Raw genomic sequence first — 17,553 nt, 5'->3', positions numbered from 1 at the left:
ATAATGTACTTTGATAAATTCGACCCTTCAATTACTCTTATCTCCCTTACCCTGTTATTATAAACAGTTTTTAACAGGTTTCATTATTCTATCTGTATCCTTTGTAATATCCTTTTAAATAAACGAGCTAATGTTGTTTCCTTAAAGTCTGTGAGCTGCTGTCAAAAATTAATGGAACCTGAAGGGGTGTGTGTGTTGGGGAGAGATCCTGTTGGATAGCTAATGAGTCAAAAGCACAGGTAAAATAACCTGAGGCTTTCACTAGCATCTAAAATGTGTGGGACTGGTGGAGTGGCTCAAGTGGTAGAGTGCCTGCCTGGCAAGTGTGAGGCTCTGAGTTCAAACCCCAGTACTGCCAAAATAAATAAATAAATAATAATAATAATAAAGTGTGCGGGGTGACATTGTTGGGACAGCCTGTGAGATCTGACATTATCTTCAGGTAGAGAGTGTCAGAATTTGATTGAATGAGAGACACCAAGATGTTGTGAAATTGCTTGCTAGTGGGGAGAAATTTTCACATCCTTTTGGAGTCACAAGTCTCTGTTGCTGTGTGGTGGAAGAGTAGAGGAAAAATAGCCTGTGTTTTTGTTTTGTTTTGTTTTCAAATCCCCAACAGATTTGGAATCTATGAAGTGGAGTTTGTTAGACTAGCCCTGACTCAAGGAAACATGTGGTTTAGGAAGAGAAAGAATAAAAAGATGAGGCTTGGGATGTAGCTAGTGGTAGAGTGATTTTCTGGGTCCTGGATTCAATATCCAGGGCACTTGGAAAGAAAGAAAGGAATGAAGGAAGGAAGGAAGGAAGGGGGAAAGGGGAAGGTGGCAGAGATGGAAAAGAAAGGAAGGAAGGAAAGAAGAAAAAGAGAAAGAAGTGAGGTGAATAAAACAGACATCGATGAGGTTAAGAAAAATTTTAATGTAGCACTACTGGGCTGGAGATACAGCTTAGTGGCAGAGTACTTGCCTAGTGTGCTGGGTTCAATCCCCAGCACTGAAAAAAAATAAAGGGGGAGGATATACTTGCTATACAAGATTAGGTAGAACAAAGGGAGCCCAAATGAAAGGACTTCAAACATGTTTGCTATATTTACCCCTATCTGGAGAAATTTCAAAAAGTCAGAAGGTACAGATTACAATGAGATGTTCTGATCTGAAATTGCCTGGGGCAATGATGAGGCAGATGAACTGAGATATCAGGGTGAAAGATTGCCATAGAGGTTAGGGTTTCATGGCTTTACTCCTTGCTGGGCGTACCAAAAGCATTTTGTAAATTGATCTGGGGGGCTGGAAAGAGAAGTCCCTAGGACTAGAATATCAAAACCTAAGGGTTAATAGGATTATGAAATTAAAATGCTTATGCAATGAAGTTGTGTCTCTTTTACCTGATTGTATATGAGGACAGATAACATATCTAACTGGAGAAATGTTTCTCTTTTCTATTATTGTGAAACAGAAGGAATGTACATCTTCCCTTCAAGCAATATTAATTGGAAATGCTAAGTAGGAAACCACTACTCTTACTAGAACCCCCACATTGTAAAATAGAAACTGGACTGCTAGTAAGGAAAAATTCTCTCTTGAGTCTAAACCAGAGCTTAGGGGACAAGTCTATGTGCACCTCCCAGCAGCAGCTATTTGGGACTTTGGACTTAGTAGCGAACTTAAATGGTTTATACAAGATCATATTACGTGGGGAATGCAAGGAGGAGATGCAAGCCAGGGAACTGTTTCCCCTTAGGGCTGGCTCTGAAACTGTACAACACTTGGACAGTACTCTATAAAAAGAGCTCTCAGTTAGCCACCCAAGAGCTACTTTGTGGATGGCATTTCCAGGGTAAGTAGACAACATGTTGATTGGAAAGTAGCAAATCAGCTTGATGGGCTGAATTGCATACTGAAGAACTGAGCAGTGGTAAAAGCTCCTGTGTTTGGGTTTTTGCTGCCTTATGGGCAGTGACCCATGCCCTGGTCACATAGTCAGAAAACAATGGAATCCTGGCCTTTAAAGGGATGCCTATGGGGGAAAGAGCCTCATGGGAAGTTAAGGGGAGCATTAAAGTATGACATGTTGATACTCATCAAAAGAACTCCCTTCCATGTTTAAAAGGTGACTGGGATCAATAAGCAAGTACACCCGTGTCATCCTTTACAGTGGCCATCTGGGTCCATGAAATGAGTGGATATGGGGGTTCTGCAGCATGGGCTCGATCCAGACATGATTCTTTTGCATCCTCAGAAGCACAGCAAGATTTTTTCTGTCTAGGAGATATTCTTATAATATATGGTAGACTGGACTAATTATTAATGATCAAACAAATTCCAGTAATGTGCCAGAAAAAACAAAAACACATTCTTACTGAGTATAAACCCCTTTCCCCAAGAGAAACAAGAATTACTTTGTCCTAACTGGTATAAATATAGCTAGAAAAGTAACTAATCAACAATATCAAATTCCTTGACAATCTGTTGTGAATTTAGATCTGTATAAAATACTATTATTTACTTTTCATTACAAAGAAAAGGTTAGAAGTTAGATATTTACATAAGAATACTGTGTCACACTATTATGAGGGATAACTGTGTAACATAATCCAATAATAGGCTTTCTTATTGAAGACTTTTAGGAAAGATAATTTTGAGAAAAATGAATCAGTTTTTACTGACTTTGTGTGATTTTGAAACAAATTCTGTAATTTTTTACTTTAAAAGTAAGTAGTATTTGTTCCCATTCAATGTTACCCCTACTTTATTACCTTCTAGACATCTCTCAATTCTTGGAAAAGTCACCAAATGTCTTTAAACAGATTTATATACACAATACTCAAACATTTAAAATTTTAAAAAATTATTAGAGAAAAATTCCTTTTCAATTCATAACTGGAAAAAATGTCCTACTTTGAGTAAATCTCTATTGATATGACCATTGCTGGTGATTTCATGTATCTTTCACCAATGTGATGGCTGCAGGTATAAACAAAAGGTCATATTAAATCTGAGGAAGAGTCTATATATATATTTTGGTTTATTACTTACCTTTCCAACCTCAAATGCTCCAGAACCACAAGATTCTGTTCTTTGTAACACCAGTGTTTTCCCTTTATAATGCATGTTACTGAGGAAGAGTGATCTGAAAATCTTGGCCACTCCATTTTGTATGTGAAATTTTGCTTAATGATTGACTGACTAAGAGATATTTGCATGGGGCAATTCACTGTGCTCATTCTCAGAAAAGGTAGCAAATGCAGGGAAGAATACAGTTCTAGGGAAAGTTTATTCAACACTCTAGTCTTATTTAACACCAAAGTTTTCTTTTGAGCAGAAGGAGAGGATGGTAAGCATGAAGCCCAGTTAATCTACTCTTTGACAGAGTCTGTTATTCAAAACCCAGCTTCTGTAGCCAAGTATAAAGTGTCCAGGTTTGGGTTTATCAGATTTGTTCTTCAAATCTGAGGTTCTTCAATAGAATATGTACAGCTTAGAAATGAACCTCCTCACTTCCAGTTCTGTTTTAACCATTATCTATGTGTGAGTTTAGCTACAAAGAAATTGGTTGTACCCATTGTGTCCTGGTGCTAGGGACACCCGCCAACTATTTCAAAACATGGAGGACATTGGCTGGCATTGGTGAGACAAATGGAGTTTACTCTTGAAAACTTATTTTGAAATTGATTTTGTTTCAACTGTGCTTCCTGGAATCTCATATAAATACATTTTGCAATAGTGTGATTACTACCATATTGATTCCTGAAGAAAGGGATTCATTTTAAGTTTTAGAGGAGAAATGTTTTTATCACTTTAGGGTCATATTATGAATCCCCTCAATTACTTCTCATTTCAGCATAGAATTTACCATCTGTTTTATGAACAACTTCTTTAGCACAGAAGAATACCTACAAACCAGGTGCTATGGCTCATGCCTGTATCCTAGCTTCTCAGGAGGTAGAGATCAGGAGAATTGTGGTTCAAAGCCAGCCCAGCAAATAGTTTGCTAGACCCTATCTCAAAAATATCCAACACAGGGCTGGTGGAGTGGCTCAAGTGGTAGAGTGCCTGCCTAGTAAGAGTGAGGCCCTAAGTTCAAATCCAGTGCCACCAAGAAAAAAAAAGAGAGATAGAGTAAGTAAGTTTCCTCATTTAAATAATTTTCTTCTTAGAACTAAAGTTCTCAGTGAAGGGTGTAAGACCTGTCAGTACTTGCAGAGTTGTTATTGTTGCTAGAATACTGTGTACCAAAATCCAGGAAAATACAGACATTTAAAGCTTATATATTGTTTCAACTTTTAACAACCTTGCAAGTTTTCAATGATGTTCATTATTTGTTGAATAATTATCATTGAACAGAGAAGATATATCCTTGTTAGTTACCTTTATAAATTACATCAAGCAACTTATAGTTTATCAAATTCTAATTACTTTTTGGAGTGTATATCAGCATACTTTTTAGGTATACCACCCAGTCTCCTGATGAGTGTAATCCATTGGTCATTCTTGAAGTAATACTTCTAGGAACACAGCCCTTACACACTTAAGAAAAATCCCAGTGAAAGACCTATGAATCAGAAAGAGTTCCAGCAGGAAAGAGAGTGCATATTCAAATTAGGATAATTTGAGAAGGGTTTAATGAAGAGATTCAACAGCTGTTTTGGAAGAGGTTGGAGCAACCACAAAGGAGTCCACTACTATCACTGCTTGGCTTGAGGACCGAGGTCAGGGAATGGTTATCAGACAGACCCAGCAGCAGAGAGAAGTGGAGAGGAGGCCACTTTGAGTGGACCATGACCTAGGATGAAGGACAAAGCCAGTCTGAGAGACCCCAAAGGGAAGGAGCCAAGGGAGGAACTACTGCAAATTCACTCTTTGCTGTCTGTCTGATCCATTGTCAGGGTTCCCTTGCCTGATAGGTCAGCTGAGGCACACATGGTTACTGAGCACTTGAAGTGTGGCTATAAGTGTAACACACACATCAAACTTTGAAGCTCTTATAAGAAAAGCAAAATATCATATTCATAATTTTACATTAAATAAAAATAGAAAAGATGATATTTTGAATGTAGAGTCAGTATCCACATTACTAAATATGAACATATTAAAATGTGTTTATCAATTATGTAATATGTTATGTGTAAACAATATCTAAGGTATGCTACTGATATTAATCTGCCTGTTTCTTTTCTATGTTTTAAGTGATATAAAATTACACAGACTTGGAGAGACTGTGTAATGTTACAGTACATGTATGTATGTATGATGTTCGAATCATGATAGACACATCTATCCCCTGTAATTTTATTTCTTTGTAGTGAAAACATTCCAAATCCTCTCTTTTGGTTTTTTTTTTTTTCCGGTACTGGGTTTGAACTCATGGCTTACACCTTGAGCTGCTCCACGAACCCTTTTTTATGATGGGATTTTTTTGAGATAGGGTCTTGGGAACTATTTGCCCTGGCTGGCTTTGAACTGTGATCCTTCTAATCTCTGCCTCCTGAGTAGGTAGGATTACACTGGTGCCTGGCTCTGTTTTGTTTTTAAATACAGTACATTATTATTGTCTTTACTAACCCTCCTGGCCACCAGGACTTGCTTGTCCTACCTAACTATAAATTAGTGACTCACCTTTCCTTATCCCAGCTTCATCCTTTCCAGATTCTGGGAAACACTATTTATTTATTTATTTTATTTTATTTTTTGGTAACTATTCTTCTAACCTACCTTCTTCCTTCCTCCCTCTCTCCCTCCCTCTGTCTGCCCCTCTCTTCCTTCCTTCCTTCCTTATCTTTGGCAGTACTGGGGTTTGAACTCAGAGCCTTTCACTTGCTAGGCAAGCACTCTATCACTTGACCCATGCCCTCTGCTCTTTTTTTGCTTTAATTTTGTTTTTCAGGTAGGTCTTGCTCTTTTGATCAGAGCTGGTCTCAGTGAGTGATCACTCTACTTCCTTCTCCCATGGATCTGGGATCACAGACATGCACCAGCATGTACACCATGCCTTGCTTGTGTTTTGAGATAGGGTCTCTCTAACTTATTTTTTTTTCCAGTCTGGCCTCAAACTGTGATTCTCCCTTCCCTACCTCCTGCATAGTGGAGATTGTAGGTGTCTACACAGCTGGTTATTTCTTTTAATTTTTAAATTGTAGCTACTAGAACATTTCAATGTTTAGACAATTATTAAAATTGAAAAGTATTTACATATGCATCATATTACATCTTTTCTCCCAGTACTGGGTTAAGCCCACCAGAAAGCAGGGGATAGGGAGTCTGCTGATAACAGAAAATTATAGGCCAGCTTCTTGCAGCAGAGAGGAGGACGAAGGATGGAGATGGATCTAGAGGAGCCAAAGAGATATCTGGCTCAGAATATTAAATAGAGACAATTTTACCCCAATTAAGAGGATACTGTTCTTGGTGATTTCTATTGCTGGTCTATGGAACAATTTGTTAGGAAACTTATTAGGACATTTTACTAGTGTTTTTCTCTTTAACAGTATTGAGAGTGGGCCAAATAATCAACTGAATCATTGTCATTGATATAAGAGGTCATCCTTTTTGACTTGTGCCATTGGGGGACTTTTCTCTTCTGCGTATTGGTATTTAAAATAATAGACATTTAAAATTAGGAATTCCTTTAAAAAATGATAAATGAGCAGCTCAAAAACTCTGAAACCAGGGAGAAAAGAGAATGGTGGAGGGGGTGAATTCAAGTAGGATGTATTTGATATATTGTAAGAGCTATTGTAAATGACACAATGTTCCCCCACCCAGTACAACAACAACAACAAAAAAACCCTGAAAACTTCTGGAAATGTGTAAATCAAGAACAGATGCGTGGCTATGTATCTGTTCCTTATATCTATTCTTGCTTAGCTGTACTGAGAATGTGCTCTATTACTGAGCTATATCCCAGTCCTAAATATCTATCCTTATTTATTTATTTATTTAATTTAAATTTTTTTGTGGTACTGGGGATTGAATCCAGAACTTCACATATATTAGGTATGTGTTTTGTCACTGAGCTACATTCTTAGATTTTATTATTTATTTTGAGACGGAGTCTCAAAGGCCCAGGCTGGCCTCAAACCCACAATCCTCCTCCCTCAGCCTCTGGAATAGCTGGGATTATAGGTGTGAATCACCTTCCTTAGATATCTATCCTTAGAGAGCCAACACCATTCCATTGAGCAAAAGACTTGCTCAAGGAAAAAGTAGGAAAAATCATCGGTCATCATCCTATAACCTTCTCTTCATGTCTCTGCTGAAATTTTTCTAGCACCTGGACTCTCTCAAGCACCTAAAGATCTCAGGCTGTCTGTTCATTTTTCTATCATTAGAGCTCAGCTCCAATTGGAAACCTCCAGTATGTGTTAACATTTACAAAATGAGCGCGGTTTCATGTGAACCTCTTAACATGAACAACCATTTATTCAAATAATGGAGGATTTAGTCATGAAGTGTTCAGAAGAGATAATGAACTAATTCATGCAGCCTTTCCCTTTCCAGAATTTTGACTGGAGATTGCTGGTAGAATTTTCCAGAAAAGTGCAGGAGCAGGATAAGTAGTTCAGTCAGGAAAAACAGATACCATAGGATCTATATGACCACATAGATAATAAAAGAAAATGTAACTATTTCCCAGTACTTTGGTTATTTAATGGTGCATAACACTTTACCCCAGAAGTTGGTGCTTTAGAATAATCATTTTATTTTCTCATGATTCTGTGAGTCAGGTATTAGCTGGGCATTTCTGCTTCCCTGGGCCTTGGCTGGTGTCACTTGCTCAGTTGCACTTACAACATGGTTGAGTTGTACTGGAAGTTCCAAGAAAACGTTACTCACATATATGGCATTTCTGTGCTTCTGCACACAAATTGCTCACAAGGACAGACTGGGTTTCTTCCCTCCATGGTGGTAAGAGGTAGTTGTCCATTTTACATGGTAGAGGACTTCCCAGAGAGAACATTCTAAGCAAAAGCAGGATCTACAGATCTCTGAAAGCTCAGCCCTGGAAGATGACTTGAATCATTGGGTGATTTTTCTCTTCTGCACAGTGTACCAATATCCTTGATATTTGAGATGACAGACATTTCAAGTTGGGAGTTCTACAGTTTGTCAAAGTCTGTGACAGTGCCAGTCTAGACTCAAGGAGAGTGGAAATAGATTTCACTTCTTGATGAGGAGTGGCAAGATTTTAATGATACCATTTAAGTCACCATATCAGGGTTACTTTGTAGCCATGTGGCTTTCTAGATCACATATTTGTGCTATATAAACAGAAGGTTCTAGAGAGCAGATTTGGGGTGTAGAGGGTAGAAGTGAGGTACTTTTCAATACTTCTTAAATCATAATATGATAATCACTGTGCTCTTTGGCAATGTTTGCTTAAACCATGTCACATTTGCAATATTTTTCTTCTCTGGGGATATGTTAAGTAAAAATTACAGGGCTGGGATGTAGCTCGGTGGTACAGTCTTGCCTAGCACGTGCGAGGCCCTGGGTTCAACCCCAGCACCGAAAAAGAAAAGGCAAAAAAAAATTACAAGACGGCATTATTCTGTACTAAACTGCTGAACTGGGTAGGCTAAAAACAATATGGAATCAGTCATGCTAAAGTTCCATGTTATCAAACTGAAACTTATGCTTATCTGATCTTCTAAGAGATCAAGATTAGAGAGAAAATAGCCAATCTCCCAAACAAGTCAGTTTCAATTGGTATGAATAATGAATTTTCCTTTTTTTTTTTTGTGGTACTGGGGTTTGAACTCAGAACCTATTCTTTGAGCCATTCCACCTACCCTATTTTTGTGATTTTTTTTTTCAAGCCCAGGCCGGCTTAGAAACTTGATCCTCCTGATCTCTGCCTCCTGAGTAGCTAGGATTACAGGCATGTAATTCCCTCTTCTTTAATCCCTGCAAAAAATAATATAACCTGATGTTAACTAACCAATTATTTTCCTACTATTTTGTCTCCCTGTCTCTCCCTTATAAGGAAAGCAACTTTGAAATGACCAATCCACTTTTTGTTCAATTGTTTTTGTCTTCTTCAGCCTTTCTCTGTCCATCATACTGGCCTCCTCTGCTCTGGTCACAGGATCAATTATTTCTATTTTCTGGAATGAAGTGTTACAGCCTGATAAATTGCAGATAAAGCTAATTAAGATAAATCATTTATAATTTTATGATAAATCCTTATAATTTCATCCTTTGATAGATAAAATAAAGACTTTAACTTTCTTTAAAGCACTACTAGAATTACTTTATGGGATCCCCTTTTATAAAATTTATTTTATGTATTTTATTTTCTGATGGTACTGAGGTTTGAATTCAGAGCCTCATACTTGCTAGGCTGGACCCCTACCACTTGAGCCACTCACCAGTCTTTTTTTGTGTTGTTTTTTTTCAAGATAGGGTCTCGCAAACTGTTTCCCCGGGCTGGCTTTGAATTGTGATCCTCCTGATCTCTGCCTCCTCAGTGGCTAAGATTATAGGCGTGAGCCACCGGCATCCCGTGGGATCCCCTTTAAATGTATTAGAAGCCCCCTATTAAGTTAGTAGGATAATATATAAAACTAAAAATAAATAAATAAACAGATATTCATGAAAGATTTCCTTAAAAAATTTGGAGCCAGGTGCTCATGGCTCAACCCTGCAATCCCAGCTACTCAGGAGGCAGAGATCAGGAGGATCATGATTTGAAGTCAGCCCAGGCAAATAGTTCTTGAGACCCTATTTCAAAAAACTCGATCACAAAAAAGAGCTGGTGGAGTGGCTTGAAGTATAGGCCCTGAGTTCAAATCCCAGTACTGGAAAAAAAAAAAAACTTGTACACGGGCTATAGAGCATGCATGAGGGCTTGGTTCTATCCAAGCACCACCACCCACACCCACACACACAAGAACCCATAAATAAGTTTTTAAAAGTAAAAAATTAAATTTGTATAGAAGAGAAAAATAAGACAATTTGCCTATTTCTCCACTGGTAGCCTTAAGTAAAATAAAAGTGAATATGTGTTAAGAGGATGTGTTAGAAAGATTATTTTATTGTGCCCAATTAATCAAGTTAATGCAGGCTAGAATTAGGGAAAGTTTAGGACTCACAAAAAATATATTACTTAATATTGTATGTGTGTGTAGGTTGCTCACACCTCACCCAGGGACAACTGGGCCACCCTCACCTGGCCAGGGGGCCACCCATGTCCCTCTCCACTCCCTATAGGTCAGCGTAAGTTTTAAAAGCACGTGGAGAAGGGAAGCACGCTCTCTTTCTCCAGATTCTATCTGGGACCCACCATGCTTCCTTTTGTATTTCCCTTCCCTAACTTTTAATAAACTCCATTTACACTCATGTGTCCTACCATGGATTCTTCCTAGTGAGACACAAAGAATTTGGAAGTCTTCTGATCACAGATTCCACCATGCTGCTAACAAAGTGAATATACATATGATTCAATTGTGATTATCAGAAATGGAAAGGGCTTTCCAGAATAAATGCTGTTTTCATATTTTGTGGGATGGAAGTATACTCAGAATGATCCCTGTGCCTGGTAGACTGGGGTGGGGTGGGAGGAAGTAAAAAAAAAGAGAGCAAGAGCATAGATAGTGGCTGACATGGTGTGGCCTAGGAAGAGAGCCATGCCCCTGGTAACTTGTGGGAAATAAGACCTAAGACCCTTGGAGACAAGAGAAAAGTCACATTATGGCTAGAAGCCTCTATCTTTCAAATAATTCTAAGACCAGGTAAGAAACTTGCCAAAAGTCACATAGTTACTTGGCTATGGCCATTTGACTTCATGAACTTATCCACATAGCCCAGGCTGGCCTTGAACTAGCCATCTTCCTGCCTTAGCCTCCCAAGAATGGGATAACTGGTGTATACCTCCAGGATGGGCTTGTGTTTCCCTTTAAGACAGATTTTTGTATTTTAAGATGGTATCACCTGTTTTAAAACAGGCTTTCTTAGATTTTAATGTGCAGATTCTGATTTAGGGTGTCTGATTAATTAGAATTGCAAAATAAAAATTATAGGAGGCCATTGTTTTGGACTAAGTTCACTAGGCCCCAACAGACCAAAGTAAAAATCCAAATGGAGTCACTCAGACTACAGTCCTTGTTACCAAGCTGAAAATCAGGAGAGCAGTTTCCTCAACAGGCCTATTTTAGTCAGCAGGATAATAAAGTTCCCTATGCACTGATACCCCCACTGCCCCCATAAAAGTAACTTTAAGTAATCTGATGTTAAATGACCAGTTATTTTCCTATCATTTCATCTCCCAGACTTTGCTTTACAAGGAAAGTAACTTGGAAGAATCAACTTTTGTTTCCTTTTTCTGCTTCTCCAGTCCTTTTCTGTCCATGAAACCATCTCCTCTGCTCAGACCATCAGAATATTTATTCTATAATGAAGGATCTGATTGTAGAATCACAAATAAAGCCAAGTAATTTTTTTCTCTTCCCTTCTTCTCTCTCTCTCTCTCTCCTCTCTCTTCCTTCATTTCTTCTTCCCCCACCATTTATTTTTAGACAGGGTCTCCCTATGTATCCCAGGCTGGCCTCAAACTCACCATGCTTTTGTCTCAGCTCCTGAATGCTGAGAAACACCACACCTGGCTGTTGTAACGTTGTTGCTTGATAGGCCTAAGATTTCCAGGTCTTACAAGTTCCCAAGTTATGGCAATGATACTTAATTGTGGACCATACTTTGACTAGCAAGAGATTAGGTTATTGAGGTACTGAAACTTGTCCCCTGGGATCAGAGTTATGAGTAAGCGATAGAGCACCTGCTTTGCAAGCTCAAAGCCCTGAGTTCAAACCCAGTCCTACCAAAACTTGTCTCTAAAATACCTGTAGAAATCACCAAGAAATTAATATTAGGTACGAATGCCAAATGAATTCTACTTTCCCAGGCTAGCCAAAGATTTATTCAAGAAATATTTATCAAAAGTTTGTGATATGCCAGACATTGTTTAGGAAGAGAAAAGATGAAATTTTAACTGTCATTTCTATTATTATAATAAAGCAAAATGTAAAACTTATGTAGAAATCACTTCTGCTGTGCTAGATTTAGTTTCTAATATACTTTGGACATAGATTATATATGTGGAAAGATCTTTTTTTCAGTAATTACATTGTTTAAGCTACTAAAATTTGGGAATACTTTTTTATTTTCGGTGATACTGGGGTTTGAACTCAGGGCCTCACGCTTGCTAGGCAGGTGATCCACCACTTGAGGCACTCTGCGGGCCCTTGGGAATACTTTTTGGAGATTACTTCTAGTGAAGTGTTGCTCCAAAATAAAATATTGCATGAGTTAAAAAAGTGGAAAAATATGTTTGCTTTTAAGACCCAGAGGGAAACTGTCTTAAATTGTATGATACTTGAATTTGTGAAATGTGCACAGAATTCTTGGTGTGACCCTTGTGCTAGGAACACTGATTGGCTTCCACAGTATCCCCAGGTGGCATTTTATGACATAACCCAGGTCAGGTTGACCTGCCAACAACTAGCACGACTGAATGCCAACAAGAAAGGGGGAGCTGAATTATTCTGTACTGCCTTTGTTCATTGCAAGGGCAACAAACTCAGCATTTATTAATCCAATGAGATACTCACTTTATAATTAACCTGGGAGCCACATCAAATGTCTAATTGCACTCCTGACGGCAAGAGGGTAAGTTTTGATGGGCCTTGACCTTCTCTCAACTATCTCTAGGAAATGCATCTTTGTAGCTATCAGTTGGTGGCTATGAGAGTGGAAAAACAGCAGTCATGCTATTGCAACAGTGATTGCCACAGTCTCTTCTTTCAGTTAATGAAGTGTTGAAAGTACAAGACCTTCCTTATTAGTAGAACTAATGAGAACCGAAAGAATACTACTTGCTGGAATGAAGTTTTTAAGATTTAAAGCTTGAGCCTGTAATCCCAGCTACTCAGGAGGCAGAGATCAGGAGGATTGCAGTTCAAAGCCAGCCCTGGCAAATAGTTTGTGAGACCTACCTCAAAAACTCCCATCATGAAAAAAGGCTGATGGAGTGGCTCAAGGTGTAGGCCCTGAGTTCAAACCTCAGTGCTGCAAAAAAAAAAAAACAGAAAAAGACTTAAAGATTGTTAACAATTCTGCTTTGATAAGATCTTCTTTTGTATGCATTTATTGGTTCACTATAGTATATTTATTCATGTGTCTCTTTTTTAATCACGTGAAGTGTAAACTACTTGCAAGCAAATATGGTGTCACCTGTTTTGACACTGTGCCTGAATGCAGCCTTGCTCATTACAAATGCTCAGGACTGCTTGGTGAGTAAATCCAGAATGTGAGCTTATACTTATCTTCTTTCTTTGCCCCAAATTCTTTCTGCTTATTCCAAAGTACTCTTGGCCCATGCTCACCTTCATGATCATGGTCAGAAAATTAGACCAGCTCCTCTCAGAAGCTTGGATGAATTGCTATTATTCCACAATTGACTTCTCTATATGAACAAAGAAATATAGATTACCTGAAATGTTTGGAAGTCTTTCTGGGGTAGCCTAAACCTGAACATTAGGAATATGGCCAAAAGGCATTGAGGAAGTGAATTCGTTTCAGTTTGGGATTCAGGTGGACTAAAGTTTAATCTTAACCTATTTGTAAGCTTATATGTTCTATAGGACTTGCTAAGTAACACACTTGGTCATAAGTTTGCATAATTTTCCTGAAAAATGTCCAGCTTATTGGTTGAAATGGAGTCTTGTTCAGGCTGGCCTAGAACTTCCATCCTCTTGATCCTGCCTTTGGAGTAGCTGGAATTACAGTAGGTGTAAACCAGCATGCCTGGCCTAGATGCAATTCTTTTTTTTTTTTTCAGTACCGGGGCTTGAACTCAGGGCCTACACCTTGAGCCACTCCACCAGCTCTTTTTGTGTTAGGTATTTTTGAGATAGGGTCTTGAGAACTATTTGTCCGGGATGGCTTCGAGCCGTGATCTTCCTGATTTCTGCCTCCCATGTAGCTAGGATTATAGGTGTGAGCCACTGGCACCTGGCAAAGCAATTCTTAATACTCTGCACTTCACATGACACTATGTTAGCATTTTTCCTTTTTCCTGCAAAGTTTCAAGTTTTGTTTGTTTTTATTTTTGCAGTATTGGGGTTTGAACTCATGGCCTCACACTTGCTAGGCAAGCACTTTACCACTTGAACCACTCCATCAACCTTGTTTACTGTTGGGTATTTTCAAGATAGCGTCTTGTGAACTATTTGCCCAACCGGCTTTGAACTGTAAGCCTCCTGATCTCTGTCTCCTGAGTAGCTAGGATTACAGGCATGAGTCACTGGCACCTGGCTAAGTTTTAAGTTTTGAAAAGTGTTATGTGTACTCTACATTTATATGTACTATGCAAACATGTCTTCATTACTGAGCATTTTCTTTCTCTCACTCCTTTTCTTTCTCTTACTCTAAATATTCTAAAATGATCACCTTGCTATATACATCTTGCTCTCTCTCCCTCTTTCCCAAAGGATGACTATGTGTGTGTGTGTGTGTGTGTGTGTGTGTGCTTGTGCATTTTTAAGGTGAGTGTCTCACTGTGCTTCTCTGGCTTGAGTGGAGTGGAGTGGCTATTTACAGGTGCGATCCCACTACTGATCAGCGTGGGAATATTGACCTGCTTTGTTTCTAACCTGGGCAGTTCCCCCCTCCTTAGACACCTGGTAATTCCTCCTCCCAGAAGGTCACCACAATGATGGCAAACTTAGTGTGGATACATAAGCATAGCGCACTATGTCCCAGAACAAATAGACTAGAGCCCTCATCCTTCCTCGGCCTCTGGATTAGCTAGGACTTCAGGTGGACACCACCACACCAGGCAGAATGAGAGTATTTTTTGTAACTCTTGAAATCTCTTGCCAGATTGTTTGCCAAAAGTCTTGTACCAATTTATACCGGGTGGACCATTGCTCTTCATCTTTGCCAGAATTGCCCGTTACTATTTTAAACTTCAAGTAATGATACAATGTTTCCTCATCAACAAAAATTCTGTTCAGGGAGGGCTCTTTTTTAGATTGTTGGAACAGTAAATTTGTGGATAATTAAAACAGGCACTTCTCACTTTAGAAGTGACCCAAGTCAGTTTGTTCTTTACCATATCCACTTAAGAGATAAGAAACTGATTGCTGTACCTGTCAAAATACTCCCTCTTTGCTTGTCCACTCAAGACATGACACTGCTCCCTCAATTGAGGAAAATAAATTCTCATGGGTTAGTTTGTTTTATAAAAAATTTTTAAACCACAAGCTTAATTTGCCTTTAAAGGTTCCCATTTTCTTTCTCTCGATGTTACCCAATACATACCACAGTGTAACTGCTCCTGTCCACACTAGCAGAGAGACTTTTGTGGTTCTGGTTACGAGAAGAGCACTAACTTCCAAAGAACCTAGGATTCTTACTTGCAGAACTTATCAATACTCAGTCCAATTTAGTTTCATACAGTCCCCCTCCTATGGAGTGTTCTCAAGGAGGAAAGGATGGATAAGGGTTGAAAAGTCAGTATATTACATATTTTTTGTTTTTTCTTTTAACCCTTATCACAACTTACTTACTGAAAAGTTACGTGGGAGTGATTTTCTTTTCTTTCGAAGCAGGGTCTTTCTATGTAGCCCACACTACATATAACCATGCCTGACTAGGTGGGTCTGAACTGAAGTTCTCATTTACTTAGTTGTTCTAAATCAGTTTACTTTTGTTAAAAAAATTTATTTTATTTTTGAGACAAGGTCTCTCTACATAGTCCAGGCTGGCTTTGAACTCTAAATCCTCCTGCCCCAGTCTTCCAAGTGTTGGGATCATAAGTCACAATCCCTAGCCAGTTTACTTTGATTAAAAATATGTTCAAATGCATTGCACCATATTTTTGGTTCAATATTCATGGGATTTTGATTTGTTTGATTGACACAAACCTTGGATTTGGGGTTTAAAAGAAGGAGCTCACACCTGTAATTCTAATCAGCCTGGGCTAGTAGTTCATGAGACCTTATCTCTAAGATACTTAATATACATACAAAAAGGGCTGGCGGAGTGGCATCTGCCTAGCCAGTACGAGGCCCTGAGTTCAAACCCCAGTACCACCAAAGGAAAAAAAAAAAGAGGGAAAAGAGCTTTACATACTTAATGCTTAAGCAAATTACATGATGAAATGGCTATTATAAAATCAATTATTCCAGGATATTAGTATCAAATGCATTCTCACTGGAAAGAAAGAGCTGAAAAGGCCCTTGATATTATTAATTTCCTTCCCCATAGTTTTAGATGAGGAAATTGTGAGCCTTAATCACTAAGGTCATAATCAGTGAAGGCCAAGAAAGTTTTAGGAACCCCATATCTTGGGCCTTAGTTCAATTTTTTTCTCTTTCTCCCATTGCATTTCAATTTAGTATTTTTCTGGAAATAATATTCATAGATGTAAGCAAAGTCATTGTGAAGTTGTTGGAAATATGTGACAACAAAGAGTGAAAAAGACCAGTGGAGAGGCTCAAGTGGAAGAGTATCTGCCTAGCAAGCATGAGGCCCGTGCCACTAAAAAAAAAAAAAAAAAAAAAAAAAAAAAAACCAGTTATAACCTCATTAGCTGTATCTTCTAGTTGCCTTATATAGAAGTTTGTCTATTCTTTCACCTATTGAGGATTATTTGATTTATCTCAAGTCTTTAGCTATTCTGAGTAAATAAAGCTACTATGAACATTTGTATACAAAAAAGATAGTCATAATAGGGCATGGCGGTGTGCTTTTGTAATCCTCTAACACCTACAAGGCGGAGGTAGGAGGATCTCAAATTTGAGGCTAACCTGGTTTACATAAAGACCCTGTCTCAAAAAAATAAAAAAATAAAAAGATAGTCCTGCTTTGGTTGCTATTGCTACATTGAACTATTGCTTTACACCTGACATTATTCCAGTTATTTTACATAATGCATGAATTGCATCAATTTAATCAATTAATTTAGTATCACTAAATGTTAACATAATATTATCTTTCTCAGTTTACAAATGAAAAAATGATGCACAGGGTTGAGTAATTTTCTAAGATTATTTCCCATCAAAGTACTAACCAGGCCCAACCCTGCTTAGCTTGAGAGATCAGATGAGATCGGCCAGTTCAGGGTGGTATGGCTGTAGACTCTGAAATTGTGTGTTTTTGTTTGTTTTTGCAGTGCTCAAGTTCAGTCCTCACAAATGCGAGGCAAGTGCTCTACCACTAAACCACACCCTTGCCTTTAAGTTTATTTATTGATACTAAATGTCAGAGTGGGCTGTAAACTCAAGTAACTCAGGTGTTATGTTCCCAGAGTGGGCACCTAGCCTTTATGATATGCTGCATCTCTTGTTCCTAAAACAATCCAAAACAAATGTCACTTTTTTCCTTTTTCATTCCTCCCCTCCCTTCTATCCTTCCCTTCCCTTCCTTTCTCTCACACTTTCTCTTTCTCTTTCTTTCCTTCTCCTCCTCCTTCTTTTGGTGGTTCTGAGAATTGAACTCAGGCCCTTGATCCTATTAAGCAAACACTCTATCACTGAGCTAGATCACTGGTCCCTAA

The 17,553-nt window shown here is 38.5% G+C and overlaps 1 protein-coding gene across 1 annotated transcript in view; it reads right to left on the bottom strand.

Annotated features, from left to right (window-relative positions):
• The window catches only part of Tet2 (tet methylcytosine dioxygenase 2), a 135,669-nt gene extending 132,553 nt beyond the window's left edge, over window positions 1-3,116 (bottom strand). The window contains exon 1 of the mRNA XM_074041475.1: window positions 3,036-3,116. The gene's annotated coding sequence lies outside the window, so the exon portion shown is untranslated. The remainder of the gene's footprint in view (window positions 1-3,035) is intronic.
• Window positions 3,117-17,553: the final 14,437 nt, after the last annotated feature.

Source organism: Castor canadensis, chromosome 9 (assembly GCF_047511655.1).
Source record: "Castor canadensis chromosome 9, mCasCan1.hap1v2, whole genome shotgun sequence".
NCBI lineage: Eukaryota > Metazoa > Chordata > Mammalia > Rodentia > Castoridae > Castor > Castor canadensis.
The sequence above is the reverse complement of the archived record's forward strand: the minus strand, read 5'-3'. Positions and strand labels throughout refer to the sequence as shown.